This window comes from Cherax quadricarinatus, chromosome 43, assembly GCF_038502225.1.
Source record: "Cherax quadricarinatus isolate ZL_2023a chromosome 43, ASM3850222v1, whole genome shotgun sequence".
Lineage (NCBI taxonomy): Eukaryota > Metazoa > Arthropoda > Malacostraca > Decapoda > Parastacidae > Cherax > Cherax quadricarinatus.
In genome coordinates this window covers 22,472,927-22,490,459 of record NC_091334.1, presented here as the reverse complement: position 1 = coordinate 22,490,459, position 17,533 = coordinate 22,472,927, and the positions used below count along the sequence as shown (strand labels likewise).

Below are 17,533 nucleotides of genomic sequence, written 5' to 3'. Positions count from 1 at the left end.
AATAATAGAATTGATGAGGGAAAAAAGGTGAGTGGTGCGTTGAGGTATATGTGGAGTCAAAAAACGTTATCTATGGAGGCAAAGAAGGGAATGTATGAAAGTATAGTAGTACCAACACTCTTATATGGATGTGAAGCTTGGGTGGTAAATGCAGCAGTGAGGAGACGGTTGGAGGCAGTGGAGATGTCCTGTCTAAGGGCAATGTGTGGTGTAAATATTATGCAGAAAATTCGGAGTGTGGAAATTAGGAGAAGGTGTGGAGTTAATAAAAGCATTAGTCAGCGGGCAGAAGAGGGGTTGTTGACGTGGTTTGGTCATTTAGAGAGAATGGATCAAAGTAGAATGACATGGAAAGCATATAAATCTATAGGGGAAGGAAAGAGGGGTAGGGGTCGTCTTCGAAAGGGTTGGAAAGAGTTGGTAAAGGAGGTTTTGTGGGCAAGGGGCTTGGACTTCCAGTAAGCGTGCACGAGCGTGTTAGATAGGAGTGAATGGAGACGAATGATACTTGTGACCTGACGATCTGTTGGAGTGTGAGCAGGGTAATATTTAGTGAAGGGATTCAGGGAAACCGGTTATTTTCATATAGTCGGACTTGAGTCCTGGAAATGGGAAGTACAATGCCTGCACTTTAAAGGAGGGGTTTGGGATATTGGCAGTTTGGAGGGATATGTTGTGTATCTTTATACGTATATGCTTCTAAGCTGTTGTATTCTGAGCACCTCTGCAAAAACAGTGATAATGTGTGAGTGTGGTGAAAGTGTTGAATGATGATGAAAGTATTTTCTTTTTGGGGATTTTTCTTTCTTTTTTTGGGTCACCCTGCCTCGGTGGGAGACGACCGACTTGTTGAAAAAAAAAAAAAAAAAATTACTACATAATAATTATAATAATAGATGGCTTCAAAAGGCCATCACTAGATGGCAGTGTTTACCACAACAAAGAGGGAGTGGTTGTGGCCACCTCCATCTGTTACATAATGACATATTTTATTCTAGAGTATATATCAGGTTTCTGTTATTTATATTGTTTGTTATGTCATATTAGATGAACTGTGATATATAAATAAGCCGTATAGATGATATTAGCAAAATCATTCAAGAAGTATTTTGTCCGGTCTCCAGATTGTCGTCCACCGCCAACACCGCCCATACCACTACACGAAATACATATTTTATTCATTTTAGAGTATATATCAGGTTTCTATGTTATTTATATTGTTTATTATGTCTTATTAGATCAAGTGAGATAGATAAATAAGCTGTTAAGTTGGTATTAGCAAAATTATTGAAGTAGAGAATTCCATTGGAACGGATTAATTGCATTTCAATTAATTTAAATGAGAAAAATTGACTGTGCAAACGAGCAAATCCAGCTGCGAACAAGGTCATGGAACGGATTAAACTCGTAAGTAGAGGTTTCACTGTATATTAATTGAAGTATAACATATACAGGTAGTTATTTCTTAATTTTTAAACATTCTACATTTTCTTATCCATTATGAGGAAGGTGTAGTAGTAATCAGTGTTGGTGGTGTCTGCAATTATTGCTATTTTGAGAGGAGCTATTATATTGGAAAGATATGGTTAACTGAGGATGCATGTGTCTCAGAAATTTTATAGGCTTAATTATACCTGGTGTATTAGCAAGAATTCATTTGAACATGTTAAAGAAGTCACCTACTTGTAGGACTTCACTGGATGAGATTTATGTTGAGTCACCAGTAAGTATTAGGTGATATTTGTTAAACTGTTTATTGATTATTCGTATTTTAGGTTGTCACTGAAGGTGGAAATATTAGTACGAGGCAATCTGTATACTATTCCAACTATAATTGGGGGCTTAAGTTTTTGGTTTTAAAATTTGAGAATATATTTTCACCATGTTCATTCCTGGTACATGTAGAGTTATTACCATGGCTCGGTTGGCAACGCTCTCTCTGTCATGTGGGTTTCGAAAACGTGGATAGGGTAAAAATACTCACGTAGGCTGGTAGTACGTATAATATAACGGAAAGTGTGGGAAGCGCCAACAGCCGACCTGCCTCTCTCTGGCTCCCTGACTAGACTAACTGACCCACCAGTGTCTATGGGTGAGGTGGTGTTTGAAATCCTGCTATGGTCAGCAGCAATATGAATACAGTCAGTGATTCACTCAGAGACGGTTGGTAGTGAGTCATCTACTGGTACACTGGTTACTGGTAACTGGTTACTAGGAACTGGTACTACTACTGAGAGCTCGGCGACGCTAACGTATGTCGTCTCGACATACGACTAATACAAACTAGAGATGGCAGGTATACGGCTTGGGCTGATTCTATACAATGTCAAAGTACACAACAATTGAACATTATAACATACATAAGTAGAACATTGGAATGGAAGCTTACGTAACTGAAACTGTGTAATCTCAACGTTGAGTTTCATTCGATGAGTTGTGCTATATTATACCTTGTATTGCATTACAGTTTCAGTTACGTAAGCTTCCATTCCAATATTCTACTTATGTATGTTATAATGTTCAATTGTTGTGTACTTTGACATTGTATAGAATCAGCCCAAGCCATACACCTGCCGTCTCTAGTTTGTATTAGTTGTATGTTGGGACGACATACGTTAGCGTCGCCGAGCTCTCAGTAGTAGTACCAGCTCCTAGTAACCAGTTACCAGTAACCAGTGTACCAGTAGATGACTCACTACCAACCGTCTCTGCGTGAATCACTGACTGTATTCATATTGCTGCTGACCATAGCAGGATTTCAAACACCACCTCACCCATAGACACTGGTGGGTCAGTTAGTCTAGTCAGGGAGCCAGAGAGAGGCAGGTCAGCTGTTGGCGCTTCCCACACTTTCCGTTATATACGTACTACCAGCCTACGTGAGTATTTTTACCCTATCCACGTTTTCGAAGCCCACATGACATCTCTTCATACTCTTGGGTGTCTGAGATTTGATCCTCAGCATAGGTGGAAATGTTGGGCACGTTTCCTTACACCTGCTGTTCCTGTTCGCCTAGCAGTAAATACTTACCTGGGTGTTAATCAGCTGTTGTGGGTTGCATCCTGGGGGACAATATTAAAGGACCCCAAAAGAAATACGACAGACAGTCCTTGATGATGCACTGAATTTCTTGGGTTATCCTGGGTAAATAACCCTCTGGGTTAAAAATCAGAACAAATCTTATCTTATCTTAATCTTATTAATTTATTAAAGTGCTAATAGACTGAAGTACTCCCCCCACCCCACCCCCACCCACATTTCATCAGGCCTGCAGTTATGAATGGCCGTGTATCCAGGTAATGCAAAGATGTCTCGTATGTCATGTTTAAGTCAGGTTTCAGTAAGAATAATAAAAGTTATATTAACATTTAAAGACTCTAGTGATCTAACATTGTAACGGAATAATAATATATTTTTGAAGTTGCTGAGAACAGTGTTTGCAGAAGAATACTGATTATCATTGTGATAAGACTGAAGATTTAAACGGGGTCAATATCCGCATTCATGAACTATAAGTAAGTTTTATTTAGGTACAGGTACACATAAATACAATTACATAAATTATCATACATAGCAGCATAAGTGTAGATTACCTAGGATAACCCAAAAAAGTCAAAGTGACTTATTTCCATTGGAGTCCTTGCAATAACATGCTATTTAAACAATAAAAGGAGATATACTAGCAATAAAGTAAACTGATTTATTTAAATTAACATTAAAGGGATGATCAGATCATAATAAGAGGTACATGTGTGTTAGATAGTGACAGTCCAGACAGTTATACCAGAAATCATTCTCTTCCCTATATAGTAGGATATGTAAAGAGGAGGAGGATAAAGTAAAGGTATCAGCAATCAAGAACTTGTAATATGAGAAATTGAGTGAGGACTAATACAGAATAATTAGCTGGTATATAACTATTAACAAAATCTATCATGAAAATAGGGACAATGTACAGAAGTACAAAATCACAATAATTATTATTATTATTATTATTATTATTATTATTATCAAGGGGTAAGTGCTAAACCCATAGGATTATACAGTGCCTGTGGGGGATAAATGTGGAAGGTATTCAGGCTTAATTCAGGGAACTGGAGCACAGATCCAATTCCCTAGAGAAAGAGCCCCTCACCAGTGTCAAGGAACCTTTCTTGAGAGGCATAATAAAGTAGCTTATAATTAAACAAAGACTGAAACTTCAACTGCAATTATGAGACAGATTGTTACGTATATTAACTGCAATGTAAACTTCTATATGCACTAACCTATCATACGCAGACACACCTCAGCATACACACGTCTCATCATTTACAGATAAATTTCATACCATAAAGATTGTCCCACCAAGCTGTAATAAAGTCAGAGAGCTAAAAGGTACCTGAAGAATGAAGCTACAGAGAGGAAGGAGAGTGACTTCTTGTAAAGTTAATTTAATCGTGGGGAGCGCTAAACCCATAGAATTATACAGCGCACGTGGGGGGAATGGAAGGTATTTAGGTTCAATTCAGGTAACTGGAGCACAGATCCAATTCCCTAGACCAAGAGTCCCTCACTAGCATCACGAAACTTCCCTTGAGGGGACTTGTATAGCTAAAAATTGTGTAACTATTATTGTAAGGTGATCCTCTCTTTAACCCCTAAACGGTCCAAACGTATATATATGTTCACTCGCGTAGCGCCCCAAATTTTTTGAGATTTTTTTTTTTTTATAGGAAAAAAGAGCATATGGTACCCAGGGGTCCCCAATTATTTTAATATGGTGCACAGTGAGTGCGCACACCCATTCTCTAATGTCTAGGCGACTCAGGCTTATCGTGGCAGTGTTGAATGAATGACAAGGAAAACATTTATATACGTTTGGGGCGCTACGCACGTGAACGTATATATACGTTTGGACCATTTAAGGGTTAATGTTCATGTAAATAACTCAATTCACTTTATTCATATTAAACCCCCTTTTACTGCAACTGTTTTAACACCGAGTTACTCAGCTGTTTTAATTTTTAAGGTTGTAATCGTGACTGATTTCTACTGCATCTTACAGCTAGGCTTTAAATAAGTTATTGCATGGGCCCCATTGGAAATAAGTAACTTGGTGTTATTATAATAAAAAATGAAGCACTAAACCTACAAGGGTCATACAGCATAACTTTGTATGATCTTTTTGGGGGGGATTATCCATGGTAATTGACACAAGTCAATTACCATGGATAATTGTAGTCATCTAAATAGAAATAAATAATTTTGTCAAACTTTTTTGAGGTTATCCTAGGTGACTGAAATATATTTTTCTCTTCGTAATAATTGTACTTATGTGTACTTGTATCTAAATAAACTTAGTTTATTCCTATTGCATTTTTATTGTAAGTGATTTTCACATAGTTGAGTTACTTAGCTGTTTAATTAATTGATTTCTAGTGTTAAGCGTTAAGATATTACAAGGACTCCCAGTGGAAATAAGTCAATTTGTCTAACTTTCTGGGGTTATCCTAAGTAATTTACAATTATGAAAATTGTATTAATGTGTACCTCTACCTAAATAAATTTACTAAACGTTTCGCTCTCCAGCTGTCAAACCAGCTTGAAAAAATAAAACTGGAGAGCGAAACATTTCCGCAACAAAACGTCACATAATTACACATGTGTCCTTTTACCTAACTGTCCCACATGATAAGAGAAAAAAAAATTACATACCGGGCAAGGTTGTAGGTTAAATTATAAGTATTCCCGCGTCAGTCCATGTGTAAGCCTCCTGGTAGTTATGGTTGGTGTAACAGCGAGTACAACCCTGATAGTGAACGAGGGCAGGCAGGTGTGTGTGTGTGTGTGTGTGGGAGAGAGAAGCTGCAGAGAGACCACGAGAGATACAGACACGAGATATATCTGTCCTCGCCACCGTGAATCAAGTTGTTGAGAACATCAGCTGGATATAAGCACTGCACTCTCACCTATTTCCCCATAAAAACAACTAAAAAACATCACATTTACAGTTTATAAAGTATCAGGTAGTACAAATGTAAGATCAATTACTCTTTAAATATAATCTAATACCCTTGTGTAGGGTTTGTTGTGTATGTTATAGCTCACAAGACGGTGCTTACGTCACTATGTTTCAAAGGTTCCTGCACCTCAGGCAACGTCTTATTTTTAACGTTGTAAGCACGTCTTGTCCTCCTCCTGTACATAACGAACGTTAGGTGTACAACGAAGTAGTCTACGATGGTATATGTCTTGTTTGACATTTTACAAGAGTTGACAGCTGTTAAATCTGCAAGTGGGTCACTTACAATTGTGTGGTCACAGCTGCAAGTGGGTCACTTACAACTGTACGTGGTCACAGCTGCAAGTGGGTCACTTACAACTGTACGTGGTCACAGCTGCAAGTGGGTCACTTACAACTGTACGTGGTCACAGCTGCAAGTGGGTCACTTACAACTGTACGTGATCACAGTTGCAAGTGGGTCACTTACAACTGTATGTGGTCACAGCTGCAAGTGGGTCACTTACAACTGTATGTGGTCACAGCTGCAAGTGGGTCACTTACAACTGTATGTGGGTGCAGGTGGCCTGGTGGCTAAAGCTCCCGCTTCACACACGGAGGGCCCGGGTTCGATTCCCGGCGGGGTGGTAATATTTCGACGTGTTTCCTTACACCTGTTGTCCTGTTCACCTAGCAGCATATAGGTACCTGGGTGTTAGTCGACTGGGGGACAAGATTGAGGACCACAATGGAAGTTAGACAGTCCTCGATGACGCACTGACTTTCTTGGTTTATCCTGGGTGGCTAACTCTCCAGGGTTAAAAATCCGAACGTTTCCATACACTGACGAACGGGGTCGATCCCCGCTACGGGTGGAAACATTAGGACGTATTTCCATGTGTTTCCTGCTGTCCATGTACACCTAGCAGTAAAATAGGTACCTGGGTGTTAGGGGACTGGTGTGGGTTGCATCCTGGGATAAGATAAGATTTCGTTCGGATTTTTAACCCCGGAGGGTTAGCCACCCAGGATAACCCAAGAAAGTCAGTGCGTCATCGAGGACTGTCTAACTTATTTCCATTGGGGTCCTTAATCTTGTCCCCCAGGATGCGACCCACACCAGTCGACTAACACCCAGGTACCTATTTGCTGCTAGGTGAACAGGACAACAGGTGTAAGGAAACGTGTCGAATGTTTCCACCCGCAGGGAATCGAACCCGGGCCCTCCGTGTGTGAAGCGGGAGCTTTAGCCACCAGGCCACCTGACCACCGAAAAATTGACAAAATTGACCTAATTTGCCCGAAATTGCATAACAAGAGGCTTTCTATATCAAACCAAATCAAAAATTCATTTCTTTGGCAAGGTGACAATGTGTGTGTTTACATTTTGGGCAGACTTAACCTAATACAGGGGGAGCGTTAAACCCGTAGGATTATACATCGCATTTGGGGGGGGGATTTATGGAAGGTATTCAGGCTCAATACAGAGAACTGTTGCACAGATCCAATTCCCTAGATCAAGAGCCCCTCACCAGCGTCAAGGAACCTCCCTAGACGGGCTCCTAGTCTAGACAGGTGACAAGTGGTAGATTACAGATATTCAATATTTTAGTCTATTATTCACATGAGGTTGCACAATTTACTATACAAATATACATTTTTAAGTTTGTAATAATGACTTAAATAGTTAAGGGATAATAAAATATTTAGGAGAGTTGCTTTAAATTCGGTTAGAGTTTAGCATAGTGTGGTTATGGCTGTTATTGAGAGATGAGATGATTTTTTTGAGTATAGTCCTAAATTGATTTGTGGCCAGGGGACCTCTTGCTGTTTCAGGCAGAGAGTTCCAGATATTCGGGCCCTTTATGTGCACTGGGTTAAGTTTAATTTACGACTACAATTGCAGTATTTATTATTTGCCTATATATAAGGACAACAAATTTAGCTAGTTAGCTGGATAGTTTATTTAGGTACATAGTAACACATGTAAATTATCTAGGATCACCCCCCCCCTCCCTTTCTCGAATAAAGATCAGACGAATAATAATAATAATAACAATATCATCTTTATTTCTACAAGTACATGACATCAGTGACATACTACTATATAGAAAGACACTTGTTATGCAGAGAATTTCGGGCAAATTAGGTCAGTTTTGTCCCAGGATGCGACCCGCACCAGTCGATTAACATCCAGGTACCCATTTCATACTGATGGGTGAACATGGACAGCAGGTGTCTTATGGTAACACGTCCTAACGTTTTCCAGCCATACCGGAGATTCGAACTCTGGATCTCAGTGTGTGAGGTGAGTGCGCTAGCGACTGAGCTACGGGACACCTCAAGTGACTTATTTCCACTGGGACAACGCTGTATGACCCTTATGGATTTAACGTTTAGTTGTGATAATAATAATAATAATTTCCACTGAGGTCATTGTAATACAAAATAAGTTTATTTAGGCACAGGTACACACGAGTACAATTATCATACATAGTGCAAATTGCCTAGGATAACCCGGATTAACCCCAAAAAGTCAGACAAGCGACTTATTTCCAAGGATTCTCGTGGGATGTGTTGGGTTCTTCTAAGAATGTTCACGAGACGAGTGTTGTGTCGTCTCACGGATGCGTACTACAGGCACAGCCTGGTGTTTGATATACGGTTGATTAATGGAGTCTACAGCCTATCGACTTCACGGCTGCATCTCACCTGTTCACCACCAGTTAAGAATACTTTATTACTTAAAATAGGAATTGAAGTAAATTCTTGATGTATATACACATAAATCTCCATGTTTGTACCTAGAGATATAGTACACAAATCTCAATGTATATATCCTGAGATATATACACATCTAGTGGAAATACCCTGAGATTCTAAGATGCAGCTCTTGGCGCATAACTTCGGGAAACAGAACACGTGTCTTTTGTTAGTCAAAAAACAGGACACGTATCATGTTCATCAAGAAACATAACACGTTACTTTGTTCTATATATACATATGTATATATATCTTTCAATACACCGGCCACATCCCACCGAAGCAGGGTGGCCCAAAAAGAAAAACGAAAGTTTCTCATAAATTTAGTAATGTATACTGGAGAAGGGGGTTACTAGCCCCTTGCTCCTGGCATTTTAGTCGCCTCTTACGACACTCATGGTTTGCGGAGGAAGAATTCTGTTCCATTTCCCTATGGAGATAAGAGGAAATAAACAAGAACAAGAACTAGTAAGACAAACGAAAACCCAGACGAGTGTGTGTGTATATATATATGCTTGTACATGCATGTGTAGTGTGACCTAAGTGTAAGTAGAAGTAGCAAGACGTACGTGAAATCTTGCATAATAATAATAATTGTATATTATAAACAGGCAACACTTGTAAAAACCCTATATGCAAACAATACATTGTTTACGTCACAAAATGCAAACATCATACGTCGAGAACATGGGTATCATAATGAACAAAAGAGAACTTGATTCAGAACCACAGATATTGTGGTGATAACTTCTCGATTAGGCAGCACGTATATGATGGCATCCATCTAATGGAAATAAGTCACTTTGGCTTTTTTTGGGTTATCCTAGGTGCTCTATGCATGTGCTGCTATGTATATAATGTATGTAACTGTATTTGCGTATACCTGATTAAACTTACTAATTACTATGATATGCAAAAAAAAAAAATAGGCCTACCACAAGAATATGTAAATATATACAGATACTGTACATACACCAAGCCGTGTATATCTCTGCATATACCACAAGAATATGTAAATATATACAGATACTGTACATACACCAAACCGTGTATATCTCTGCATATACACTGAGAGTTTAATCCTTATATTTGGGGGTTAAATTAATCTTGACTGGTGAAGAGGTCCAATGCACCCTTAATGACCATCGTGTAGTTGATAGGCTTTTAACCCAACTAACCAACCAGCCAGATAACCTTGTTCACGTTGAAACTGTAGTGAGAAGACTGTCTCACGCTGCGGTATACACACACACAACAGGGACGAGTGTGAGGCAACAATGTGTGGCAATTGTGAGTGAATCATGATATATTTCATTAACATTGCACGCTCTGCGACGAGTGTGTTACACGGTGTGAATAAAAGTTGAGAACAATGTCATTTCCATGAACTAGGGAAATATATGCCCGATTTTACGCGCAGGTGGTGTCAGGACCAGTGGTGGAACAAGCACAGGGGATGTCAGCGCCGTCGCAACACCTAAAAGGTAGGATGTCAGGACCAGTGGTGGAACAAGCACAGGGGATGTCAGCGCCGTCGCAACACCTAAAAGGTAGGATGTCAGGACCAGTGGTGGAACAAGCACAGGGGATGTCAGTGCCGTCGCAACACATAAAAGGTAGGATGTCAGGACCAGTGGTGGAACAAGCACAGGGGATGTCAGCGCCGTCGCAACACCTAAAAGGTAGGATGTCAGGACCAGTGGTGGAACAAGCACAGGGGATGTCAGTGCCGTTGCAACACCTAAAAGGTAGGATGTCAGGACCAGTGGTGGAACAAGCACAGGGGATGTCAGCGCCGTCGCAACACCTAAAAGGTAGGATGTCAGGACCAGTGGTGGAACAAGCACAGGGGATGTCAGTGCCGTCGCAACACATAAAAGGTAGGATGTCAGGACCAGTGGTGGAACAAGCACAGGGGATGTCAGTGCCGTCGCAACATCTAAAAGGTAGGATGTCAGGACCAGTGGTGGAACAAGCACAGGGGATGTCAGCGCCGTCGCAACACCTAAAAGGTAGGATGTCAGGACCAGTGGTGGAACAAGCACAGGGGATGTCAGTGCCGTTGCAACACCTAAAAGGTAGGATGTCAGGACCAGTGGTGGAACAAGCACAGGGGATGTCAGCGCCGTCGCAACACCTAAAAGGTAGGATGTCAGGACCAGTGGTGGAACAAGCACAGGGGATGTCAGTGCCGTTGCAACACCTAAAAGGTAGGATGTCAGGACCAGTGGTGGAACAAGCACAGGGGATGTCAGTGCCGTCGCAACACCTAAAAGGTAGGATGTCAGGACCAGTGGTGGAACAAGCACAGGGGATGTCAGCGCCGTCGCAACACCTAAAAGGTAGGATGTCAGGACCAGTGGTGGAACAAGCATAGGGGATGTCAGTGCCGTCGCAACACCTAAAAGGTAGGATGTCAGGACCAGTGGTGGAACAAGCACAGGGGATGTCAGCGCCGTCGCAACACCTAAAAGGTAGGATGTCAGGACCAGTGGTGGAACAAGCACAGGGGATGTCAGTGCCGTCGCAACACCTAAAAGGTAGGATGTCAGGACCAGTGGTGGAACAAGCACAGGGGATGTCAGCGCCGTCGCAACACCTAAAAGGTAGGATGTCAGGACCAGTGGTGGAACAAGCACAGGGGATGTCAGCGCCGTCGCAACACCTAAAAGGTAGGATGTCAGGACCAGTGGTGGAACAAGCACAGGGGTTGTCAGCGCCGTCGCAACACCTATAAGGTAGGATGTCAGGACCAGTGGTGGAACAAGCACAGGTGTTGTCGGCGCCGTCGCAACACCTATAAGGTAGGATGTCAGGACCAGTGGTGGAACAAGCACAGGTGTTGTCAGCGCCGTCGCAACACCTATAAGGTAGGGTGTCAGCTCCAAGTTATAGTAGAACCTCCAATAAGAGAACTAATTATGGAAAACCTCTTCAAGGGGGACTCCTTGTCGCGATGAGGAATTGGACCTTTCACTCTTCTTCTTCCGACCAAATCTAAATACCCCCCCCCCCCTCACTCCTCTCTTCACTTCCATCATTCCCAGCCCTCCTTTCCCCATCCTTCCCCTATATCCCCATCCTCCCCTCCCCTTTCTTTCCCGCTTTTGGCCTTTAGGTCTTCCTTCCGAAATTCACGGTACAAACAAGTACGATAAAACACCTAAATTACTGGAAACGGTTGAAATCCCTTAACTTGTATTCCCTGGAATGCAGGCGAGAAAAATAATGGTAATATACACCTGAAAAATCCTAGAGGAATTAGTACCAAATTTACACACGAAAATCACTCCCTACGAAAGCTAGACTCGTCAGGAGATGCAACATCCCCCCAATGAAAAGCAGGGGCCCCACGTGTACACTGAGAAAACACTAAGTTTCAGGGGCCCAAGACTGTTCAACTGCCTCCCATCATAGATAAGGGGAGATTACAGTAAATCCCTATCTGTCATCAAGAAGGCTCTGGATAGGTACCTAAAGTCAATACCTGATCAACCAGGCTGTAGTTCGTACGTCGGTTTGCGTGCAGCCAGCAGTAACGGCCTGGTTGATCAGGCCCTGATCCGAGAGACCTGGTCACAAACCGGGCCGCAGGGGAGTTGACCCCTGAAATCCTCTCCAGGTATACTCCAAGTAATTAAAATTTTGGAATACTGTATAGCCTAAAACCTTCTAGAAACAAAGAAACCTGTGACAAAGCTTGGTGGTACTAACTTTCAGGGTGATCCCAGCTATTACATATAAAAAACAGGTCTGCAAAATTGATCAAATAAAAACAAGATTATCTGCACTCTCACCTCCATATTTCTGCTCAAATACGCTTACTTTTTTACATTTAACCATGTATTTTTATGTTCCATTGGTCTGCTGACAGTATTGTGCTCCTGGGTACATTAACCAGGACACTGATATTCTTTTCCTGAGTCCTTGCCCATGTAACTTGTTTCATGTTTGCACCACCTTACTCTTCCATAATTACTATTATAGCTAAGTGATAAACTTACAAGGGTTATACAGTGCTGTAGGGTAGGGTGTGCTTAAGGTTTAATATGCTTGATCAGAGACTAGCGAGGAGAATACAAGAGAGGTAGAGTTAGCGAGGGCGGTGAGGAGTGCTAAATGAAGTATAAACAGAGTTTATGTAATAAATCTGTCGCTGTCAAAAAGTCAGTCTGTGTCAAAGGTGGGGCCGCTTGCTAGTAGATAGGGCAGTCTAAAAGAATATGGCAAACTGAAATTAGAACCTGACAATTCTCAGAGTGGAACTGGGCGCCTCTCCCGTAGCTCGATCGCTAGAACACTCGGCTCGCACACAGAGGTCTGGAGTTCGAATTCCCGGTATGGTTGGATAACACTAGGACGTGTTTCCATAAGACACCTGCTGTCCATGTTCACCCATCATATAAAATGGGTACTTGGGTGTTAGTCGACTGACCTGGGACAAAACTGACCTAATTTGCCCGAAATGCTCTGCATAACGAGCTGCTTTATATATAGTAGTATGTCATTGATGTCAGCTAGGCCTGTATACTTTGTGCATGTACTTGTAGGAATAGATATTATTATTATATTATATAGCTATGAGTAAGACGTGTGTGCCCGATGCGAAGACTGGAAAGTGGAGTCTCCCAGCAACGACATCAATGATGAAAATACCAGAATCCTAAACATGGCTTGATAGAATATAATTTATGAATCAACTCAGACCACAGTATTGTCAATGGTTGTGAAGGTGAACAGAGATTACAGCAATGTACCACCAGCTGCGCAGCAGAGTCCGACTGCTCGTTGCCCTGAAGATCTCCATGACCATGTACTTAGCAGAAAACGATTTCTTTGTTTTGCTAGAAATGCGGTGCAACCAAATATACGAACTAAGGGTGAGGCGAATTAATTTTTGTGATAGACTTCAAAGCACTGAAGGACTCAAACTACCATGAATGCTGAGGTAGGCTTGGATGGAGTACATTTAATCACCATGAGAGTTGCATACATTTCAGCTGTGAAAATGCTAGCCGAGTCTAATAAATAACTTTGCACAGCACTGTCCGGAAACACTGCTGCAAACTCGACACTGTCAGAGGGTTTAGATCCATCAGAGTAAACTCCGCGAGGCCTGGTCACAGACCGGGCCGCTGGGTCGTTGACCCCTTGAAACACTCTCCAGGTATACTACAGGTATACTACTCAAGAATTATTTAGGGGCGGCGCCTCTTGGTGGACATTTATAATAACATCAGTTCTAATTCTAAAACTCAAACCCGACTGATACTTTTTTTTAGAATCTAAAAGATACTGCCTCGTGATAAGGTTGGTGTGGAGGAGGGGAGCATGTCCCTATCACCTGCCTCCTGGTATGGTGGGCGTGGGCACGTCCATGTTCACCTGCCCTACTTCCTCTTTCACTGTCTGGGTATAGGAGAGGGTAAAGGTCACCTTTAACCAAGGAAACGACACCGTTTACCCCAAAGATACCTCCTGGAGCCGGGCGGTAGTGACATCCAAGAGTCGACTTATTTTGTTGGATGCACCGTAGACATGTGGCTTTTCCTGCATGATAGAATGATGATAAATGGACTGACTGGTGTCAGTCTCCCTCAGTCTTAAGTCAATAAAGTTCAATTGAAGTTCTTTTCGCAGTCTACCCAAACTGCTGAAAGCATATAACTTAGCCAGTTCATCAGTTCTATCACACATCTGAAGACCAATGTGAGATAGAACTGATGAATTGGTTAAGTTATATGCTTTCTAGGAGATTGGATTACAGTTTTGGCTTGTCAGTCAGCAGTTTGAGAACAATACTACGAAAAGAACTTCAGTTGAACTTTATTGACTTGAGACTGGGGGAGATTGACACCAGTCAGTCCATCTATCATCATTCTATCATGCAGGAGGAGCCACATGTCTATCGTGTGTCTATTGGTCATTGCCCGATCACCCGGGCTGTGGTTCGTATGTTGGATTATGTGCGGCCAGCAGCTACAGCCTAGTTGATGAAGCCCTGATCCACCGAGAGGCCTGGGCAAGGACTGGGCCGCAAGGGCGTTGACTTTCAGAACGACCTGAAGGTAGACGGCCTCGCTTGTTGCTTTTGCTATGTAAATCTAGTTGATCCTCTCCAGCGATATTACATTATCCTTGTATGTGGACTATTTTGGTTAATTGAATAGCATCTACTTCTGAGGTGGAATTGCAAGTTTCTGGTGACACTGAATAACATCATGGGATGGACTGCTTCTCATGACTACCAGTTTTCCAGTCTTAAGGCAGGGAGCTCATTTTTCCAACTCCTGGGTTCGACAAACTGATCTTCATGTACTAGACTATAATATGATCATTATTAGCCGGTGATGTTTTTGGCATGATCTTTTTTTCTTCTCATACATGGGGAGAGGATCGGCGTACAATGCTCCATCTGTATGTGGCCTTGTACCATTCCAGGCTGGAGTACAGCTGTTAGATATACTCCTCAGCCAGCTGTTCATTGCTGTGCTTGCTGAACCTTGTTCATCACCTGGGGATCCAGCTTTAAGATTAAGAGAGATTTCGTTCGGATTTTTGACCCCGGAGGGTTAACTACCCAGGAAAGGCAGTGCGTCATCGAGGACTGCCTGTCTTTCCCTTGATCTCTGTGAGGGGGCTCTGTGTAAGCTACATATTGAATTTGGCATACTCCTGGCAACCAGGCTTGTGCCACAGTTTTTGTTGAAGGGTGGAGTCCTTTGCTCATTGTGAGAGGCTTCCTAGGCCGTTTGGCACTCTGATACAGGTCCGTCTTCTGGACTGTGACCCGTGGCCTGGTGGCAAAAACTCTCGCTTCACACGGTGAGGGGATCCGGAGTCGATTCCCAGCAAGGGTAGAAACATTGGGGGTGTTTCCTTACACCGGTTGTCTGTTCACCCATCAGTGATAATGGGTAACTGGGCGTTAGTCGACTGGTGTGGGTCACATCCTGGGCCGAAAGTGACGTAATTTGCAGGAAATGCTCTGCATAACAAGCGGCTTTCTGTATAGTAGTATGTTATTGATATCAGCTAGGACTGTATACCTTGTACATGTAGAAATAAATATATTATTATTTGTGTATGCAGTAAGAGAGGCTGACTGCTTTCCTTGTCCTTCTTGGAAGGTATCTGACAAGTCTTGGTTGGGAGTGGATGGGAGCTGAATGTTGAGCTCAGGTGATGGCCTTGGCGAATTTCTTGAAGAATGAGTTGGTTCCTGCTTTTAGGACGAATTTTACACTGACGGGGGCTTTACTGTGGTCGCCAGTGAGAACTATTCCAAGAATTGTTTGTCCATTACATAGCTCCACGCTATCATTGCTGTTTTTGTCCTGAAAAGTGGCTTAGTTGGTTCTTGGTTACCTGTGTACTCTGAATTCCAATGTGTTCTGTCTATCCTGGTCCATTATATTACCTTGCACACTGTGGCCCAAAAAAGATCCAGGAGGGATTACTTACTCCTCATACAGTCCTGCATAAGGATGTGGCGATTTTCATAAGCAAGATTTACATTTTTATCGGCTTCACAACTCCCAATTTGCCACTCTAAACATATGGTCATATTCATCTCTGTTCTATAACTGAAGACTTCCTCGTTTTATCAACTTCAGAACATTTATGCTGATACTGATGTAGGTGAAAATTTGGAGTTTTTAATGAAATTGTTAAACCTTGTTGTTGGCCTCAGAGTAGTTATTAGAGAATGTGTTTTTAAAGGCTTCCGACTGTGTTGATAGGCTTTACTGAAATTAACTTTGAGTAATGTGAATTTCAGATTGCAGAATTTATTAATTTGGTTTCCAAGCAATAAAAGGCGTTTATTCTGATCGGCTTCAAACACCTAAACACTGGTGTTTAGGTTATGAATTTGGGTTGTGTCGAAGCTAGTTTGTTATTTTCATAGGAGATGTGGAAAATTGCATTTAGTGAATGTAACTAATTATGTACATAACAGTAAATGATAACAAAGATAATTATTATTTATCAATGTTACATAGACAAGTAGGAATTTGGGACACCTAGGTCGCAAAAAAATGTCCCCCTTCGATACCTACCACTGTCATAACCACAAGTTGCTCTGGACCTATTAATTAAATGAAATATACATACACCAGGAATACTGGTAAATATATAAATTTGTGGACTGTATATTAAAAATAAATGATTATAGATACACATATATATACATTTATACAACAGAAGGAGAATATATCTTAATATCACTCACCAATTTGACTGGAGATTAATGTGTATCATACTCAGAAAACCTCACTCTAACTAAATCTATGAAAATAATGCTGGCCAGAATTACACACAAATCTAGAGAGCTTATCTGAGGTTCGTGGAGCTGTCTTGTCCAGTCGTCTGATATCTCAAGTTATGCAGGAATGCACATGCACCAATTTCGCCTCCTATTTGAAAGGTGTCAACACAATTTTAACCTCTAGAGCACGAAAAATTCTTCCCATTACACCAACGTTTGTACAAAATTCAAAACCAAGATGGCGAGTCCCCTGCCCAGACGCAGGCTTTCCGTTTTCTATGACAAATATTATTAAATACAGTATAGCCATCTATTTACATTTAATAACTACTGTATTTCTGGAAAATATATACAGTATTTTCCACAGAAGATATTATGAATTGTACCCTTTAACCCTGTTCAGTCTTGGAGAAAAGTTTAGACTGATTTTGACCTGTGTAGGTTCCAGTTTGCTTTTTATTGTGTAAAAAAAATTGGGAGCCCTGAAATATGGTTTCCTGATAATTTAAACTCTGGC

The 17,533-nt window shown here is 41.6% G+C and overlaps 1 protein-coding gene and 1 long non-coding RNA gene across 16 annotated transcripts in view; one reads left to right on the top strand and one right to left on the bottom strand.

Annotated features, from left to right (window-relative positions):
• The window catches only part of LOC128694131 (putative divalent cation/proton antiporter TMEM165), a 70,036-nt gene extending 60,024 nt beyond the window's left edge, over window positions 1-10,012 (bottom strand). For 10 of the 15 annotated variants that reach the window (XR_011393122.1, XM_070093693.1, XM_070093697.1 and 7 more), the window contains exon 1: window positions 5,699-5,946. The gene's annotated coding sequence lies outside the window, so the exon portion shown is untranslated. Of the gene's footprint in view, window positions 1-1,683; window positions 1,699-5,698; window positions 5,948-9,786; window positions 9,896-9,941 lie in introns of those variants that run through there. The other 5 variants (XM_070093694.1, XM_070093695.1, XM_070093705.1 and 2 more) reach the window with 5 other exon arrangements.
• Window positions 9,967-17,533, top strand: part of LOC138853929 (uncharacterized) — a 104,975-nt gene continuing 97,408 nt past the window's right edge. Inside the window, exons 1-2 of the long non-coding RNA XR_011393123.1 lie at window positions 9,967-10,037; window positions 10,168-10,231. This is a non-coding gene — a long non-coding RNA (uncharacterized lncRNA). The remainder of the gene's footprint in view (window positions 10,038-10,167; window positions 10,232-17,533) is intronic.